The 21,857-nt window shown below is 33.2% G+C and overlaps 2 long non-coding RNA genes across 6 annotated transcripts in view; one reads left to right on the top strand and one right to left on the bottom strand.

The window, feature by feature from the left end:
- The window catches only part of LOC140636267 (uncharacterized), a 54,621-nt gene extending 51,049 nt beyond the window's left edge, over positions 1–3,572 (bottom strand). For 2 of the 4 annotated variants that reach the window (XR_012033564.1, XR_012033566.1), the window contains exon 1: positions 3,289–3,569. This is a non-coding gene — a long non-coding RNA (uncharacterized lncRNA). Of the gene's footprint in view, positions 1–3,288 lie in introns of all 4 variants that reach the window. The other 2 variants (XR_012033563.1, XR_012033562.1) reach the window with 2 other exon arrangements.
- Positions 1,457–9,005, top strand: LOC140636268 (uncharacterized). Of its 2 annotated transcripts, none has more exons than XR_012033567.1 (3): positions 1,457–1,601; positions 4,902–5,039; positions 8,903–9,005. It is a non-coding gene; the product is annotated as an uncharacterized lncRNA (long non-coding RNA). The 2 variants fall into 2 exon arrangements; XR_012033568.1 differs by lacking the exon at positions 1,457–1,601 and adding an exon at positions 3,452–3,679.
- The last annotated feature ends 12,852 nt before the right edge of the window (positions 9,006–21,857 follow it).

Below are 21,857 nucleotides of genomic sequence, written 5' to 3'. Positions count from 1 at the left end.
ATGCCAACATTATTTAGCTAAGCAGAGCTTTTCTCAAGCTAAAGTCTCCTAATAGGTGATTTATTTCAATGTAATGTTATCTTATAATATCAGTGAAGACTCCAGAAAGCAGGTGATTCATGAATAGTTGAGCTGCATTAGATAGATTAGATAGATAGATAGATGATAGATAGATGATAGATAGATAGATAGATAGATAGATAGATAGATAGATAGATAGATTTTTTTCCGAAATCAAGACAGGTAATCAACAGTAAAAAGATGGAGAAAGGATGGGAAGAGAAGAGCAAGTAGAAATTCAACAGCCTAATAAGGTTGGAGAACATAAGGAAGAGCATAGAGTGGATGGGCCTATGAGCTGAGAGTTGTCATCCTCAGCTGTAGCATCAGATGCTGCAATCCTGATGACACTCATTCAGCTTCTCCAAAGTGAAAATGCTCACAATTTGATTTTCTGTTTTGATGATAAATGTTTTTACACAATGACATAAAAAATTGTCATGTTTTAATGGGATTACTGGCTTTTCTTCCCCTTTAGAGAAGCTAGTGTAACGTATTTCTATTCTCCATCACAGCATTATGGAGTATTCTAGACCAAAGGCAGACCAATATGAAATAGCATGGCTTGTATAAGAATTTGCAAGTTGTTCCTTGGAACTTTAACAGATGAATAAACTTGTATGGATCATTTGATATGGGCCAGACACCAGACTGAGTTCTTGTTTCATTTCATAATCCTAACAACAAATCTAAAGGAGGTGCCATTATAATCTCTGTTTTATGAGTTTAGAGGGATTAAATAACTTGCCCAAGATCATACAACTAGCAAACAACAGAATCAGGATTCAAATAAGCAATTAAATTCCACAGCCTATATTCCTAACCATTTGACAATACTGACCCTCATGAACGTTGTACAAAGAAGTCTGATCTTTATACATTAGGTGCATCTCTAACTAGGGCATATGTTCAGGGATACATGGAAGTCAGAAAATCTATATGGCCATTTGCCTAGGAAATCAATTGTACTCAAAGACCTGGGAGGGAAAATCTACTCAAGTGAGAAAATATTAAAAAGTAATAATTTTAAAACATCTTAATAAAAAAATAAAGACATGTTGTGGATTAATATGTAAAATTACATAAGTTATAAGGGTAAATCATGAGATTTTGGAAAATATCTCATGCTGGCTGGTCATTTTGGCCTACATTCCCTTTCCTACCAGCTTATTCATCTTCACTCTTTTTTTAGGGCTTTCATAGAGATATCTGTGAAATATTTCTGTAGGCATGAGAGCTGTGGAGAGTTTCAATCGCATTGCATAGTCAAGTTAACATTTTGGAAAGCTTTTTTACAGGTGAGGGAGGAATATAAGGAGAGAATTAGACTTCCCTGGTAGAATGGGGGCATGGACTACAGGACAATGAGCTCACTTTCAGACAGTCCTGGGGAACCTCCAAGTGTAGTGTGTCTGTTGAGGACAATGTGGATCTGGAACTCAGGAGAAAGAGTGTTTACAAAGACCTTGTATCACCTTCTTGTACTATCAACATTCAAGATGGGATCACCACCTCATGTCTAGAACAGTGTTTGGTACAGAGTAGGTACTTTAAATTATTTGTTGAATGAAGGAAGTAGAAATAAGAAGTCATGTACTAATGTATTTGATAAGATATTCTGTTTTTAATAAACTACAACAAATATTTAGAATTAAAGAAACTTTTGTAACTATATATGTGCATATTAAATTCACAAATATAGGGTTCAAATGGCATAATGATATTAATCCCTGTAAGAAAACTACTTTCAAGAGCACAAAGTTTTTATGTAGTCCTATAACATTTTTTTTCTTAAACTTTTGCTTAGCCAAAATACAGAAGCAGCCCAAGTGTTCCACCATCGATAGATGAATGGATAAATATGTGGTATATATGCACAATTAAATATTACTCAGAAATAGAATGAAATTTTGCCATTGCAACAACATGGATGGATCTAGAGAGTATAATGCTAAGCAAAACAAGTCAGTCAAAGATAAATACCATATGATTTCACTCATATGTGGAATTTAAGAAACAAAAACAAAGAAAAAAGAAAGACATCAAAAAACAGACTCTTAACTATAAAGAACAAATGTTACTAAAGGTAAATGTTCATAAAGAGCTTTTAAATAAATCCTCTGTCAGAGAATAGAAATTGTCTCTTTACAAATCTCTGAGAGGTTCTTGGCTGCTACTACCATGTGCCTTGCCAAAGTTTGGCCTTTCTAAAATAGTGATTGAATAAATATATTCAACTTTTATATATGGAAAATACATATGATGTATATGTATACATATGTCTGTGTGAGGATATACTTGTATGTACATGTTATAAATATATGTATCACAGAATATAATTTCCTGTTTTCCAATTTGAACTGTGCAGTATAGCAAATCATTTGAATGTTTATTTTGTCTGAAAAATTTCTCTCAGTGCTTTCATTAACTTTTTTTTTTTAACTGTACAGTCACATTTCCTAAGAGACTTATTTACTTCTGAGTTTCCTAGTTACAGCTTTATAGATTGCTAGGAGTTCTGTAGCCTTTTGTTACTATGAGATTGAGTTCTTACTTTATGACTCACTTTCTGGAAGTCAATTTTCTAACCCAGAATCCATTTAATTTCATTGGCCATGATAATTTTGAAATAAAGTCCTATATGTCCATAGATAATACTTTAGAAAGTACTATCAGCTCAGGTTTTACATTAAATTCCATTTTAATGTTCACGTTGGGCTCTATAATATTCGCTTCCTTTCAATGCACTTTTAGTGGGAAAATAAAATTTTATTTTTATAGTAAACTTATCATAAAAGGATGCAGCTGTATACGTAACTGAACATTGCTGCTGGTAAATCTTGAAGGTTTAGTCTGTCTTTCCTTCTACAAGTCATTGAGTAGCTATGTATGTTTGCAGAACAGGAAATACCCTATCATGATTCTCTTCTGAAGCAACCAATTAGAGATGGGCATTAGGATAGTGTTCTGTGACTGCCTTCTCTGGACTTTGTCATTCCATTCCTAATACTTTCATTATGCTTCAGTCCCTGGCCCTGCCACTAAACTCATTCCACCTTCTTGCCTTAATTGAAACTTCACTCTACTCTGAGACACTTGCTATTTCTCCATAGGTCTCCCCAAATGGAGAGTGTGGCTAACTACACCCTTGGTGTCTCAGAATGAGGAAGCAGAGGTCATACCCTCTGCATCTAGTGGTGCTTCAAACCAATCGTGTAAAATCCCCACCTCTTTGGAGGTCCAAGTTTTCCAGCCATACCATATTCCATCTTCCCTGTACTCCAAGGAATCCCTGGAGTATAAGGGACAATCCTTCCCTTGTCCATGGAATCCCAAGTTCCCAGGGATTCCATAGACAATTCCCTCATATCTACTAGACATTTCAGCACCTGACATGGTCTTCCTTTTCGTGTCACTCTCACTGTAATTCTGGGTGACATCCTGTCCATGCAGTATCCAAGCTTCATAATTTGCTGACCTCATCTTCAGTTACCTTCTCCACTTTATTTCAGCCATCCTCTGTTATGACAAATCTGTACTGTGGAATCACAGCTTCACCTATGAAAACCAAAATTTAGAATATCATTATAAGTGCATAGTCAGAGTAGTAGGTTCAGAGGTACTCAAATCAATTATATGTGTATGATACCTTATCACTTTGACAAAATGGCTAATTTATTTCTACTTGTATTTAGGTTTAGGGTTTATTTTCTTCATTTATAATAAAACCTTATTTTACTCTTTGTATATGCACAAATTTTCACATGGTTCACATTAAACAGTAAATTCAAATCTTATTTGTATCCTATCCATTCCATCCCAGTCCCACCCACCCCGAGGGGTAATCATTTTCACTAAGTTCTGGTATATCCATCTTGCATTTTTTAAATAAAAATTATGTATATACTTCTTACACCCATATTTCTTCACAAATGCTACCATATGATATACATTTCTTGCACTTGCTATTTTCACTTAACAATACATCCTGGGATCCCTGGGTGGCGCAGCGGTTTAGCGCCTGCCTTTGGCCCAGGGCGCGATCCTGGAGACCCGGGATCGAATCCCACGTCAGGCTCCCGGTGCATGGAGCCTGCTTCTCCCTCTGCCTATGTCTCTGCCTCTCTCTCTCTCTCTCTCTCTCTGTGACTATCATAAATTTAAAAAAAAAACACAAAAAACAAACAATACATCCTGTTTCAAGTCTGTAATATTATATTTACTATGTGTATTATTTATGTTTGCTGTGTTTCTCCATATGATATTTCTTCATCTTTTGCTATTTCTTTTGGTATTTAGAAGGATTTTTCTTTTCTCTCAGTGGTTATAACCTCTCCAGTGTCTTTTTGTGAAAAATAGCCCACTTTTTCCTGAAGCTTCTACTGTTTGGTTTGTCAACTCTAATGATATATTTTGACTGCACATATTATCTGTACAATAATGAATTTATTTTTCTACCTTCTCTCCTCACTCTCCTGTCATTTTTGTGAGGGGTTGGTTTATTTCCATTTTTTCAGGACATGTAATGCTTACATAATCTTCCCCACCCTTTGTTTTAATCTTAGATGTACATTGAAATATATTCAATATATACCATCAATCCTTGTGCCTGGATTTCTTCAGTCTTCTTTTGGTTAGATAATGCTCACCTTCTAGTTATATTTTTAATATAGTACTCTTTAAGTTCTCACATTTTCATTGTTTTTATATAGCTGTCTTGTCTAGATATAAAGTCTTTGACTCGAATGTTTTGCTCTTGCTTTTTAAACGTTTTTGCTACAGAATTGTCTTGCTTTGTATCTTTTTTTTTTTAAAGATTTATTTTTATTTATTTACGATAGACATAGAGAGAGAGAGGCAGAGACACAGGCAGAAGGAGAAGCAGGCTCCATGCCGGGAGCCCGTCGCGGGACTCGATCCCAGGACTACAGGATCATCCCCTGGGCCAAAGGCAGGCGTGAAACTGCTGAACCACCCAGGTATCGCCTTGCTTTGTATCTTGCTGTCACAAGGTCTGATTTCAAATTGATTTTGTTTCCTTGAAGGTTATTTGGTCTTTTTGCCAGAAAGCCTAGACATTTTTTTTTAACTCTATCATTAAAGTCTAAGAGTTTCACCATCTGGGAAGTTTTTTAAAATTATAACTTTAAATGACATCTTTACTCCATCACTTTGTTTTTCTTATTCAAAGACTCCACTTATATGTATGTGAGATCATCTTTGTCTATTTTCTGTAGCTGTCACTGTCTCTGATTGTTTTTCACTCTATCTTATTTTTATGATCTTAACTATTTAAATATATTTCCCCAATACCCTGTTTTAGATTTTCCATTCATTCTATTCTATCCTGGTCAGCTTATAGTTTAGTCTTCATTCCTGAGATGATTTTTGCTTTTTTCTTCTGTTTCTTTCTGGAGTCTGCTTAATTCTTATATTCCTTTCCCCCCTTCCCTTCTGAATTTCTGATTAGGGAGTGTTTCTTAATATATGTAAATGCTTATTTAATGGTATTTAATTCAGTTTTCCTACTTTTTATGGCCTTTTTTAATAATTTTCATTAACATATATATTTTGATTCCTATTATCTATCTTCTTTTTGTAATATTCTTTATGGTTATTGTTAGCTATTTTTGATTTATTTTAAATGTCTTGTATTTTATTAGATTAGCAAATAGAAATAATTCTACCTAGACAGGTATGAGGCAGTTGGTGACTTACTAGTTTTCTTAGTTCAAGAGCACCCTCTTCTGTTGATATAATGAACTGTAATTTCCTTAATAAATGGCACATTTTATGAAGAGAATTGATTTGTCTTTTTAGTTAGTATTTCTTTGTTTACTTGTATCTTCATTTTCTACTTTTTTTTTTTTTTGCCTTATTTTCTTCACTACCGACTCCTTTTAATTCCCTGCGAGTGAGACCCTAACAAGATTTCCATCTTAGGTCCCTGCACTTTTGAGCCAACTTCTTTTTAACTTTCAGGGATTAGGTGTTCTGGTATACGAGGTCGTATTTTAAAAAGGTGTATATTCTACTACCATCAGCCTAAAATTGCCTTCTCTCTTTCCTGAAATCCCCACCTGACTCTAGTGTGTTCTCCAGATTTGTCTTTGCTCTGCCTATCTATCTATTTATCTATCATCTATCTATCTATCTATCTATCTATCTATCATCTATCTCCCTTCTTCTCTGTAAATTAATTTATGGTATTCTTTATCTTCTAGTTATGTTGTGGGCATGGATCTGTGTGGTTTTACTTATTCTTTTTATCTGTATAGTTTTTGGAAGATATATGTAGAGTTTTGGATTCAGATGGCTATAATTTCCTTAAATTGCAATGTTTTTCAGGGTCCTATCTTAGAACTCTTCTCCTTTTGCCCTTCACAAACACTCTTTTAAGTGATCACAACCACTTCTATTCCTTTAATTGAATTAATTCTAAAACTTACAGGCTGAGGACTACCAAACTTTATTTTATTGCTGGGCTCCACATCTTTCATTAATGATCAATGAAATATCTCAACAGGTTATCTCCCACAGTTATAACCTACTTCACATATATAAAATTACATATCTTTTATTCTCCACCCCAGCCCATATGGCTTCTCATTCTGTGTCTCTTATCTTCATAAATGGTGCCATGTCACCTTCCCCAGTGTGCCTTGTCATAATCATCTAAGTTAGACAGAAGGCTGCCTATAACTCTTGGCCCCAGTCAGTCTCGAAATGCTAATGATTCTACCTCCTAAATATCTTAAAACTGTCTTCCACCACTCTTGAAATTCTGTGTTTAGGGCAGTATTAATTCTTGACTGGATTATTGCAGCAGCCTCCTAACTATAGTTCCTCCTTCCGTTTTTGCTTCTTCTACTCCACAGCTCACATAATTCTGATAAAAGTTTAATTTGATTATGTCAATATACACCTTCAGAATAATACATTGCCTTCATAATAGATTTTAACTCTATTAGGATGTTCTAAATGACCGTATATAATCTAATGACTGCTTTCTTCTCTAGACTTCTCTCTTACCAATCCCTGTTCTCATCTCTCCCCTACCCCAATAAAACACACAGAAATATAAATGCCATGAATATTATAGTATCCAAATTGACCACAGCAATATTTCTAGTCCATGATCTGATATAGAGTCATACCACTTCCACTCAAAAAGTGAAGTCTAATTTCCCTCCCCTGAATATGCTCCAGTGTTAGTGACTCACTTCTGATAAATGAAATTCTGTGGAAGTAATGCTGCATGATTTCCAATACCAGGTCATAGTGTCAGTATAGTTTCAGACTGATGTTCTCCTCCACCCTGAGTGACCAAATAAGAACCCTAGCTACTATACTGGAAATACCATGTTGAGAAATCATGTAGAAATAGAGGAAGATGTATAAGGACTCCACTTTTCCAACCCTAGTAATTTATGTCTTCCTGGTCTAAGCACCAGCCATATGAGTAAGTCACATTCAATTATTTCAATTCCAAGACCTTAAGCCAAACCTATGGTGAAACAAATATAAATATTCTGATGAACTGTCTAGCCTGCAGATTAATAAGTAAAATGTAATCCACAAAGTTGGGAGGTAGTTTGCTACACAACGATGGAGAAGTAAAATAAGCAATCATACACATCCTAGGTGCATTAAACTATTTTTAGTTCCCAGGTATTTCTTGGTATACTTTGTGTACTTCATACCTGTAATATTCCCTATTGTTCTCCCTAACTCTACCCTTTCAGCTACATAATGGTTTCTTTTCCTTTAGGATTCAGTACAGAAATTGCTTTTGAACCTTTCTAAGTCTACCAAGATTGTGCTGATTACTTCCATGAGCCTTCACATCTATATTTACATCAAACATTAATTATAATTCTAAATTATATTTAAGTTGCACTTATTGTCCCATAAAGTCTGGAACATCATTGTATCTCTAGAAAGTAGCATACTGTCTGAGACCAAAATTATTGTTGGATAAATAAATAAAGATAAATTAGATGTGAAATTGGGTTAAGAAATTCAAGTCATGCTTGTCTTAAAACCACAATGATTATTAAATAATTAATAACTTATTAATAACAACTGATATCATCAGTGGAACACCTGGTACATGTCAGTTGCCATTACAAAGCATCTTATAGGCATTATCTCATTAAATTGCAACTCAATTCTATAAAAAGAGACAGGCTACAAGTATAGTTTTTGTTATCTTGGTTTAAATCCCACCTTCACTCAACTTTTTTATCTGTGAAGCATTGATCAAGTCAGTTGAACTCCCAGTTTTCTCATCTGTAAAACAAAGATAAAATTGTTCTGATATGAGAACTAAGTGAAATCATGTATACACCATGCCTGGTGTATGACAGATATTTCATAAATTATATTTACTATCATTCTCATTTTTCAAATGAAGAAACTGAGACATGTAAGGATATGTAAAGGTTAAATAAGTTTCCCAAGGTCATATGGCCAGTAAGAGGCATAACTAGAATTATATCCTAAGTCTGTCAGACTTAAGCCCATGTCACAAACCAGTATGCTGTACAATAGACTCATTCTTTTCTTATTTTTCTCTTTGGCATTTACTGATTACATTCCATATTCTGGTAATTCACACTTTTAAATGATAGCCTAATTGAACTTCAAGGAGAGGACTGAACAACTAAAGCAGAAGATATTAAAGCAGAAGCATTAACTCCCGGAATGAGGGACTATAAATGAAATGAAAGTATGCTACGGTAATGTACCTGTTGGCTGAAAAGTAAACAATATTTGAATGTTATAAAAATTTAAACACTTATTTGACCCAACCAAAATTCTGATATTACTATGTTTACAGGAGATGGTGCTAAGAGGAATGAGAAGTATTTCAACATGATAAGCCCTCATCTGTCATGGAAGGAAGTCAACTCATGTTAAAAGCAAATAAACTAAGAAATAGCTATACATCTATATTATTTAGAAATAAAAGCTAGGAAGGTTCCAGTCCAAGACAATGACATATAAGGTTCCTGAACTCACCTCTTTCCACAGACACACCAAATGTATAACTACATATGGAGAAATTCCCTCTGAAAGAGATATAGAAACTACTGACTCCTACCCACTGGGTGAAGAAGAAAATGTTCACATCATATTGATAGGAAAGGCTGAGACACACTCACCATAAACTCCAACCTAGACATAGAAATATAATCAAGAGGGAACTCAACACTCTAAGATACTCCCTAAAGAGTGAAGATCTGGACTCAACATCATGAGCGAGTTGAGAATTCCAATAAAAAGAAAATTTAAGAAAATACTAAACAGAAATCACAGAGCAGAAGTATACAATAACTATACTAAAAAAAATTCAATAAAGGGGCTCAACACCATACTAGATCAAGTGGAAGAAAGTATCAGCTAACTTGAAAACAGTGGAATCATCCAATTAGAGAAATAAAAAGAAAAAAAAGAGTAAAGACAGTTTAAGGGAGTTATAATAGGTTACCATCAAGCAGACCAATGTTCTCACTATGCGGGGGAGGGGGGGGGTCCCTTAAAGAGAGACAGAGAAAGGGGCAAAAATCTTAAATAAAAAAATAATGATTGTAAGCTTTCCTAACCTAGGGAAAAAAACAGACATCCAGATCCAAGATGCTCAGAAAGTGCTAAACAAGATGACTCGAAAGATCCTCACATCTCAAAACACTATAAGTACACTGTAAAAAGTCAAAGAAGAGAATCATAAAAACAGCAAGAGAGAAACTGCTTATTACATATAGGAGAACCCCCCCCCATAAGATTATCAGCAGATTTTTTTGCAGAAATTTTTCAAGCCAGCAGTGAGTCACATGATATATTCAAAGTGCTAAAAGAAAAAACTGCCAACTAATTATACTTACCCAGCAAAATTGTCCCTCAAAGCTGAAGGAGAACTAGAGATTTTCAGGCAAGCAACAGCTGACATAATTTATCACCATTAGGCCACTTTACAAAAATAATAAGTAGATTTCATCAAGCTGAAATGAATTAATGCTACTTAGTAAAAGGAAAACATGTGAAAGTATAAATGTTACTGATAATTATATATATATATATATATATATATATATCTTTAGATTCAGAATATTCTAATACTGGAAAGGTGGAGGATGAATTGCTTAAAAATCTAGTAAAAAGGTTAAAAGATATGAAAAATAACTATAGCTATAATAATTTGTTAATGGATACATAGGATAAAAAACACAAATTGTCACATCAAAAACAACATGGGCAGAGAGAGTAAAAATATAGTGCTTTAATATGTATGCAAGATTAAATTATTATCAGCTTAAAATAAACTGGTAGGTAAATAAACTGTTTTGTGTAAACAAAGTAACCATAAAGCTAAAACCTATTGTGGATATACGAAAGAAAACGAGAGGAATTTAAGCACGCCACTACAGAAAGTCAACAAATCACAAAGTCACAAAGAACAGAAGAAAAGAATAAAGTAAATACAAAACAACCAGAATACTATTAACAAAATGGCAATATATGTCCATACCATCATAATTACCTTAAATGTGAATGGACTAAATAGCCAATTAAAAGAATAGCTGAACAAATTAAACACACACACACACACACACACACACACACACACACAAGACCCAACTATATGCTGCCTAGAAGAGACTCACTGCAGCTTTTAAAGACACACCAGATAGGAAGGGATGTAAAAAGATACTCCATATAATATATAATGATAAAGGAGTCAGTCCAATAAGAGGAGTTCCTAACACATAAAGCAAATATTAACAGACATGAAGGAAGACATAGATTGCAATACAATATTACTAGGTGACTTCAATACCCCACACTTAACAATGTATAAATCATCTAGACATAAAATCAATAAGGAAACATTGGATTTAATACATGTTTATAGAATATTTCATCCAACAGAAGCAGAATATGCATATTTCTCAAGTGTACATGGAACATTCCTCAGGATAGATTATTTGTAAGGCCATAAAACAAGTCTTAATAAATTTAGGAATATTAAAATCGTATCAAGCATTTTTCCAACATCTAGTTCCATCTAGTTCCATCTAGTTTCCATCTAGTTCCTAGTTTTTATGTATAAACCTAGAAATCAGTTAAAAGAAAACAGAAAAATTTACAAATATGTGAAGATTAAATGACATATTACCAAAAAAACCAATGAGTCAAAGAATAAATGAGAAGTTAAAAAATAACTTGAAACAAATGCAAATAGAAATTAAACCTATCAAAACTTGTGGGATTCAGCAAAAGCCATTTTAAGAGGGAAGTTTATAGTGATAAACTCCTACATTAAAAAAAAATCACATAAGCAATCTAACTTTATACCTCCAAGAACTAGGGAAAAAAAGAACAAACTAAGCCCAAATTTAGCAGAAGGAAGGAAATAACAAAGATCAGAGAGGAAATAATGAAAGAAATGAGAAAGATAATATAAAAGATCAATGAAACTAAGAGCTGGTTTTATGTAAAGATAAATTAAAATGACAAATCTTTATGGAGACTTAACAAGAAAAAAGGGGATTCAACTAAATGCAATTAGAAATGAAAGAGAAGACATTACAATCTGTATTAACAAATACAAAGGATCATAAGAAACTACTATAAACAATTATATGCCAACAAATAAGACAACCTAAATTATTAGATAAATTTCTAGTGATATACAATCTACCAAGACTGAATCATGAAGAAAAAGAAAATATGAACCTACTACTTATTAATAAAAAGAGTGATTCAGTAATCAAAAACCACACAAGAAACAAAAGTCCAGGGCCAGAGACTTCACTTATTTTTATCAAGCATTCAAATTAATGCCAATTCCAAAAAAAAATAGACAAGGAAGGAAAATGTCCAAATTCCTTTTATGAGGCCAGCATTACCCTGATACCAAAATCAGACAAGGACAATACAAGAAAATAAAATTATAGTCAATATTCTTGACTCAACATAGATGTAAAAATTCTCAACAAAATATTATCAAACTGAATTCAACAGTACATTAAAGGATCAAGTGGGATTTACTCCAGGGATACAGAATGGGTTCAACATTTACTTATCAGTCTATTAATATGATATATCACATTAATAAAATGAAGTATAAAAATCATATGGTCAACTCCCACTCTTCTTGAGAGAGATGCAAACCGTAAGAGATGCCAAATTCTAGGAAAACAAACTGATGATTTCTGGAGAGGAGGTGGGTGGGGAGAAGGAATACTTGGATGATGGGCATTAACGAGGGCACTTGATATAATAAGCACAGGTGTTATGTGCAACTGATGAATCACTAAATTCTACCACTGAAACTAATAATACAGTATATGTAAACTAAACTAAATTTAAATGAAGAAATTTTTAAATTATATGATTATCTCAATAAATGCAAGAGACATTTGATAAAATTCAACACTCATGATAAAAACTCTTAATAAAGTGAGCATACAGGCAATATACCTCAACATAATAAGGTCCGTATTTGGCAGGCCCACAGCTAACATACTTAATAATGAAAAACTGAAAGCTTTTCCTCTACAATCAAGAGCAGGACAGGGATGCCTTTTCTTGTCCCTTTTATTCAACATAGTATTATAGATCCTAGCCAGAGCAATTAGGCAAGAAAAAAGAAATAAAAGGCAACAAAATAGGAAAGGGAAGGAAATAAAACCTTTTCTATTTGTAGATGACATATTATATATAGAAAATCCTAAAAACTCCACCAAAAAACTGTTAAAACTAATAAATTCTGTAAAGATGCAGGATACAAAAATCAATATATAAAAATCAGCTGTGTTTCTATACACTAATGAACTATCAGAAAGAGAAATTATGAAACTAATCCCATCTACAATTGCATCAAAAAGAATAAAATATCTAGGGATAAATTTAACCAAAGAGGTGAAAGACCTGTACACTGAAAACTATAAGATGTGATGAAATAAACTGAAGAAGTCACAAGAAATGGAAAGATATTCTATCCTCATGGATTGAAAGAATTAATATTGCTACAATGTCCATTCTACCCAAAATGATGTAGAGATTGATGTAATCCTCATCAAAATACAAATGGTATTTTCTACAGAAATAGAAAAAGCAACCCTAAAATGTATGTGGAATCAAAAAAGACCCTGAAGAGCCAAAGAAAACTTGAGAAGGAACAAAGCTGGAGGCATCATACTTCCTGATTACAAACTGTATTACAAAACCATAGTAATCAAAACAGAATAGTACTGGCATAAAAATGGAAACACAGATCAATGGAACAGAATAGAGAGCCCAGAAATAAACTCATGCATATATGGCCAATTAACTTATGACAAAAGACCCAAGAATTTATAATCAAGAAGGGACAGTCTCCGGTAAATGGTATTGGGAGAACTGGAAGGACTCATGCACTGAATGAAGTGAAAATGAGTGAATGATAGCCACAGACAGATACTGGACCCCTATCTTACACCATACATAAAAAAAATCCACTCAAAATGGGTAAAAGACTTGGATGTAAGACCTAAAAGCATAAAACTTCTGGGAAAAAATGTAATGGGTAGTTTCCTTAATGTCAATCTTCATAATGACTTTTTGGATTTGACACCAAGAGCAAGCATAAAACAAACAAATGAAAATCAAGGGGATCCCCGGGTGGCTCAGCGGTTTAGTGCCTACCTTCAGCCCAGGGATGATCCTGGAGTCCTGGGATCGAGTCCCACATCAGGCTCTCTGCATGGGGCCTGCTTCTCCCTCTTCCTGTGTTTCTGCCTCTCTCTCTCTCTCTCTGTGTCTGTCATGAATAAGTAAACAAAATCTTAAAAAAAAAAGCAAACAAATGAAAATCAACAAGTGACACTATGCAAAACTAAAAATCTTCTGCACAGCAAAGAAAACTATCAACAAAATGAAAAGACAACCCATTAAATGGATTAAACCTATTAAATCCATTAAAATACTGGTAAATCATATATTTAATAAAGAGTTAATATCCAAAATATATAGAGAACTCATACAACTCAATAGCAAAAACCAAACAAACCAATTAAAAAAAATAAAGGCAGAGGCACTAAATAGACATTTTCAAAAAAAAAAAAAAAAAACACATACAAATAGCCAACAGGTATATGAAAAAGTGTTCAACATCACTAATCTTCAGGGAAAGGTAGATCAGAACCAGAAAGATTTTACCTCATATATGTTAGAATGGCTATCATCAAAAAGACAAGAGATAACAAGCATTGGTGAGGATATGGAGTAAAGGGAACCCTTGTACACTTTTGGTAAGAATGTTACTCGGTGTAACAACTAAAAAGTATGCAGGGGAAAGGATATGAAGTTTCCTCAGAAATTAAAAATAGAACTGCCATGGGATCTAGCCATTCCATTTCTGGATATACATTCAAAGGAAATGAAATCACTATATCAAAGACATACCTGTACCCCCAGGTTCATTACAGTATTATTTACTATAGCGAAGGGCTGGAAACAACCTAAGTATCCATCAAAAAATAAATAAATAAAGAGAATGTGTGTGTGTGTGTGTGTGTGTGTAATAATATGTAATAGTAGTCAATAAAAAGGAAGGAAATCTTGTTATTTGCAACAACATGGATATACCTTGAGGGTATTATGCTAAGTGAAATAAATCAGAGAGAAAAGACAAATACCAAATGATCTCACTTATACATGGAATTTAAAACAAACAAACAAAAACTCATACAGACAAATAACAGATTCGTCATTGCCAGAGGCAAAATAGGTGAAGGTGGTCAAGAGGTACAAACTTCCAGTTATAAAATCAGTTAGTCAAACAATCCCTTGGGTATAGTGTACAGTATGTTGAATTTACTTGACAATACTGTATTGCATATTTAAAAGTTGCTAAGAGAGTAGATCTTAAAAGTTTTTATTATAAGAAAAAAAGTGAGTATGTAAGATGATGGATATTAACTAAACTCGCTGCGGTGATTACTTCACAACATATGCATATATCAAAACATGTTGTATACCTTACATGATTATAATGATATATGTCAATTATATCTCAGTAAAAATAGAAAAAAATCAATTCAATTAAAATATAGGATATTAAGTCTAAGCATAGCTGAAATTTTTGAAGTTTTCTGCCAATGGGTAAGAAGGTAGAAGAGAAAAGAACTAATATTTCCATTATAAACTTTTAGGAAACATTTGACTTTATAAAAAATGAGTATGTGTTTGATTCAAAATAATTAAAATAGTTTTTTCTCCATCTGGAATTTATATTAGTGAATGGAGTAAGATAGAGATCTAACATCATAGTTTTCCAACTGCCTGTCCAGTTGTGATTTAGGCCAATTTTAATTATAGAGAAAAGAGCTTTTTTTCTTTCTTTCTCCCCTTTTCACATTATTATTATTTCATGGAACACCAAGAAACATAAAAATATAGAATCATACACATACTAGTTCTTTTTCTTCAAGGTTAATGCCATACGCCTAGATAACTTACATCTGCTTTTGTTCAAGTCACACATGGGATGGTCAGATAGGTCAGAAACATCAGGTGTAATATCAGAACTAACTTTTTAGAGGATGGACACATTGAGAACATTTGTTTCACACAGGTTTTCCTAAGAATCTCTAGGTACTCTCTATTAAGTGTGCATTAAAATAATCTAGCATACAAATGGCCAACAAGCACATGCAAAAGTATTCTACATTACAGGGAAAATGCAAATTAAAGCCACATCCACATAAATAACTACACACCCACCTGAATGACTAAAATGTGGTAATACCAAATGTTAATAAGGATTTGGAGTAACTGGAGTTCTCATAAATTGATAGTAGGAATGTTACTCATGCAACCTCTTTGAAAAATTTTCTGGAAGTTTGCAATGAAGTTAAACCTACATCCACTCCTATGACCAGCAATTCCACTCCTAGATATTGAGCCAAGATAAATGAAAACATAAGTTGGTAAAAAGACTTGTATAATAATGCTCAAGTTGCTTCATTCATAAAAAAACAAAAACAGGAAGCATCCTAAGGAATGTCCATTAATAAAATAAATAAACTGTAGTATATTCACATAATGAAATACTACTCAGAAATTTAAAAAGATCAAACTACTGATATAAACAATGTGGCTAAATCTCAAAAACACTTTTGTGATTAAAAAAAAAACTGCAATGAGCTAAATTGTAATTCCTCAAATTTAAATATTGAAGTCCTAACCCCTAGTACCTCCTCAGTATGTAACTATATTTCAAGATAGGGCCTTTCAAGAGGTAATTAGGGTAAAATGAGGTTGTATGGGTGGGCCCTAATACAATATGCTGGTGTCTTATAAGAAAAGGAACTTAGGACACAGACAACACAGAGACAGAGGGACAACCATAGAGGACACAGAAAGAATGTGGTCATTTGCAAGCCAAAGAGAGAGAAAAAAATAAATCTGCTAACATCTGCATCTATTTCTATTGTTTACACCATCAGTCCGTGGTATTTTTTATGGCAGTCCTAGCAAACTATTACAGAAACCTTACACAAAATGGTACATATAATACAAATCCAATTTTACGGAATTCTAGAATAAGCAAAAATATTCTATAGTGAAAAAAAAATCATAAGAGTCATTGCCTCTGAGGAGTGGGTTAGGGCATTAACTAATTGCAAAGGGACATAACAGAAGTTTCTGGGATAATGATAAATTTGGGTAATGACAAATTCTATTCAGTAAAGGATTTGGAAGAGCTACCCTTCTGAAATATGACTGAGTGATATGGTATCATTAATGTGTCTAATGCGTAAATACTAAACTACAGGCATTTTTCCTTTATCTAATGCTGGTGAATGTTTCTAAAACTCCTCACCATTTTTCAGGAAATTGAGTAGTATAATGGTAGTGTATTTGTCAAAACTCATGATTGTTCACTTAAAACTTGTGCATTTCATTATACATAAATTCTACATCAAAAGAAAAAAATTGTCAACTGTCATTGAGCCCTTCTCTGACATTAGAAGCCATTCTCTTCCCATTTCTTCTTTTATCATTGGAGTGGTACACCCAGTGTACAAAAATACCAGTGGTGCTATTATATTTTGTATTTATTATTTGAATATTTCCTAAAATGCATCAAGGTGAAATTCTCTAGTTTAACATGCCTCCACTGTGTTCACTTATCCAAAAAAGATTGGTTGAAGAATGAAACTAACTTGAGAGGATACTAAAATTTTTACTCCCTACATAGGAAAAAAACCCCTCAATTATACCACTGTCCAAAAGATTTTTTGAACTTCAGCCAGTGAATCTTACAGAATGAAAAACATAAATTTATAATATTCAGGGTCCTACGATGAACATTAATGGACTGAGAAGGACTAACCCTTAAACTTATTTGAGGAACAAGGAATTAGATTTGCAAGAGACTAAGTGATAGCAGCTGAACATATGCATGGTATGTGGTTCTGGTTTTCTTCAGGTGTAAATTGAGGAAGCCCCTAGACTGGTTCAAAGTTCAGGTACATTTTGTATAAAGGGAAAGAAAAACTCCACTGTTGTACCTATGCCCTCCTGCCAATGGGTTGTCTAACAGGTCATCCAGATGCTAATATTCTACTTATTGAAAACTCTACCCTTTCTGCCTTTTAGTAGATTTATATAATTTCTTAAATTGCCTTAGGGCATCAGCTGCATAGTCTCTTTGGTGTTTTGACTCTTTCTGACTTAGATATCGAGTTCATTTGTTTTTCAGTGAGTCAAATCTTTTTTATATACTAAGCTTTCTCATTCAACAGGAAGTAAGTGGAAAGCCATGGCTAAGGGTGACCCACAGAGGTAAGGCTTCACAGATCTGATCTTAAAGAAGGAAACAAACAGTGGTCCTAAATCTCTGAGTTTGGAGATAAGACATAATATGGGATCTTTGTTTATATTACTAGAGTTCTCACAATTGTCACCTTTTGGAATATACCTGAGAAACCTTGTCTAGCTTTCAGCATAATAGCACCTCTGAAGAAATTTATTACTGTGTGAACTCTTCATTTTTCTCCTATGTAGTCTTCTAAAATTGAAAAAAATATTGACTAGAACTGTCCAGAACTTCAGTATGGAATAGGATAAAGGCTGCTCTAAGTCTGTGGAGTTAACCTAATCTTATACCATTTAGCTGTGAGAACCAATACCTAGTTATAATTTGAAAGACTATGAGTTCCCTCAAAATGCAAATCTTCATTTTCTAGGCCTTTCTTTCTTTCTTTCTTTCTTTCTTTCTTTCTTTCTTTCTTTCTTTCTTTCTTTCTTCTTTCCTCTTTTTTTTCATGTTTATTTTATTATTTTATTTTATTTATTTTATTTTATTTTATTTTATTTATTTACTTGACAGAGAGAGAGCACAGCAGCAGGAAGAGGGAGAAGCAGGCTCTCCACAGAGCAAGGAAACTGATGCAGGGCTTGATCCCAGGATTGTGGAATCATGACCTGAGCCAAAGGCAGACATTCAGTGGACTGAGCCACCCAGGCACCCCTAGGTCTATTTTTCTATAAAAACATTATAGAGAAGTATATTTTTTATTCCTTTTATATATACATAAATAAATCCTTAAATAAAAAAGTAAAACCCTAAATAAAAGCCTTATAAAACTGAATAATACATAAGATCTCAACTAGAAAAGTAGTATAAGAAATATTATTATTGCTCTGTGAAGTTTCTACATACTACTTTATCCTGTCCAATTTCACTCTGACACACATTGCACTGGGGATTTTGCTCTATTTATGAACTCTGATGTGATAGCACTTCAAAGACAATCCTCTATATGTTTTTTGAGTTTCTGTCTTTGGTCAATCTCTACTTCACATAGATTTCATTAAGTATCTCCCTCCTCAGTATAGATCACAATCAATTGATGCCTCAACTAAATCCTTTTCAAATCTCCCTGCCGTTTAGATGCAATGAAGTATGAAGCTCATTAATTCTCCCAATAAAATAACTGTACTATGATGTTTTATCTCAGCCTAAATCAACGGGAATTAGAAAATCCCAGAAATAGAAGAGTGCCTGCTTGGCTTAGTCAGTCAAGCATTTGACTCTCAGTCTCGACTTAAGTCTTGATCTCAGGGTCATGAGTTCAAGTCCTACACTGAGTTCCACACTGGGCATGGAGCCTACTTGAAAACAAAATAAAGAAAGAAAAGAAAAATTCTGGAAATAGGCCCAATCAATAACCCAATGACTGTAGGACTTTATTGTCCAAACCCCAAGAACTAATTAAATGGATATTGGTCGAGCCTGATAGCACTTCTGATCACATTTTTCACTGACTAAATATCATTTCTCAGGATATGGCAAGATGGAAAGTAAATTAAAATATATTAATCTCTGAAGGGTCCATAAAAGCATTTCTATTATGTCCAATCTCTCAGGCTTCTTTAGAACTCAAGCTAACAGAAAAATTATTTGATGCACACCCAATTTTAGCTAACCTCACAAAAGGAGCTTTTGAGCTATTGACTCTATATAAGACAACTATACATTTCTCAATTCAATTTCCAAAAGACATTAATGTGGCAAGTTTCAGTGTGTATGTACTGATTAACAAGATACAATTACTTTTTCTGTGGAATCAATTTAGTAGATAACTGAAGATTATATTAACTAAATATTCATTAAATAATACCATAGTGCTAGAAGGTAATATAAGCTGTGCCAGTGGTTCATTCAAGTTTTCATCCACAGGAAATCTAAATGTATTAGATCACTCTACATCTACTCTTTCCAGGCCTTTATCTAGAGAGTTGAATGAAAATGAAACTTAGGTTGTTAAACTCATTCATTATCATAACTTTACAATATTAAATGCAATCTCTGAGATAAATCTAAAAGTAATTTCACATATATTTTTAAGAGGTCAGCATTATTAAATATTCCAAGTCAATTCATTGCAGTATTCTCACCTGGAAGTGCTAAAATGTGAAATGATTTCCTTTTAAAACTTAATTTGAACTTTATCAGCACTGCTGAAACTGTGTCATCACAATAGTAGAGCAAGTAGCATAATAGACATAAGCAACAAGTATGGAATGACAATTTCTATCACTGCCACTAAAGATTAATAATGAAAGAATTTATAGCACTTTTTTTCTGTAGAAGGAGAATGCTTCTTTTTAATACACAGATAGAAGGTAGACTGAAACCACTGCTGACCATATCTATTCTGAGGATATATAGTTGTCTATCCTATGTCTTGATTTCACAATATCTATAGGGAAAAATGTAAAATCCCCTTTTCCCTTGAGTTTCTTCCCTAAAGCTACTAAATTAATTTTTATTTAAATCACTCAATTACTCACTCATAAAGTTCATATGTATTGCTAAAAGATAGATCTAAACAGAAGGCTCAATAATTAGTAACAACAATAAGTAAAAATATTTTGGGACATTTGTCACTCATGGTAAGACATTTGAAAAAGGAATGATAGAAATATAAATATCCATTGAATCTAGATTCTAGATTCTCTAGTTGTCTAGAATCTAGACAACTCTGAGCATCAGAGGCAAAGCCTGAGAATCAGGATGACAAACATGATAATCAATAAGAAAACCCAAACAGAAAAGTTGTCATTTACCCATAGCTTATATATTAACCACCTGATGAACCTATATACCTTATATATGAAACAAATACATAACAATAAAAATCTCTCATTATTTCAGATATTCCAAAGAATATTAAGAGTAATATGCCTTTTGAAATTTAATTTATTTCTAACAGATTTATTGAGGTATAATTGATATCCAAAACCTGCACATATTTAATGTATAATTTGATGAGTCTGAAATATGTATACATCTGTGAAATTGTTACCACGATCAAGGTAATAAACATAACCATCACCTTCGAAAGTTTCCTTCAGCCAACATGGTAATTTTAAACACCATAAATTTTATTATCTTGGGGAATTCAGGTAAATACAGGTACAAAGGGGATTTAGCATTTCAATGGCTTCACAGTATAAGACAAACTCTTTATATTTTGTAGATTGAAATGCCGTCAGTTGAAAGGGGTTGGGAATGTACAACTATAATGTGTCATTAATCTCATAAGAAATAAATATCCCCAAGAAAAACTCTTTTGATATAGACTTGGTTATCATCTACTCAAAATGGGTAAATGAAGCATTCCCAAACTGGTTTAAATGAGGGGGGGGAGGTGTTAGATGGGATGAGCACTGGGTGTTATACTATATGTTGGCAAATCGAACTCCAATTAAAAAATATACAAAAAAATAATAAATAAATAAATAAATAAATAAATAAATAAATAAATAATCCTAAAGAGATTGTAAGTATAATTTCCTACCTGATACCAAAAAGTGAATTCCTTCATCTTCTCAAATTAAAAATATTCAATCTATAAACTTCCTGCAAAAAGTAGTTGATCAATGAGAAGCCAATGTCACAATTTTAATTTCATTCTATAATATATATGAAAACATAAAAACCAGAAAACATACAATAAAAACTAAAATTGTTAACCTGTTGCCTTCATATAAGAGAAATTTTAACTAATTACAAAGACAATGAGCTGATATCAAACACAAGCACTCACCTACTGTGTTTTACTTCATTAAACATAATGAACCTGCCAACTTGAGAGTAGGCAAAAGACTTTGACAACATCCCATTATCTATTCTCCAGCTCAGAGAGACACACTATCCATCAACCTGAGAAGTGAGGAAGGCTTCTCTGTCAATGTTCAGCCAAATTTCTGAATCAGCCAAAATATAAATTTCC

Source organism: Canis lupus, chromosome 7, assembly GCF_048164855.1.
Source record: "Canis lupus baileyi chromosome 7, mCanLup2.hap1, whole genome shotgun sequence".
NCBI lineage: Eukaryota > Metazoa > Chordata > Mammalia > Carnivora > Canidae > Canis > Canis lupus.
Note: the sequence above shows the minus strand (reverse complement) of the source record. Positions and strands in the feature narration are given on the sequence as shown.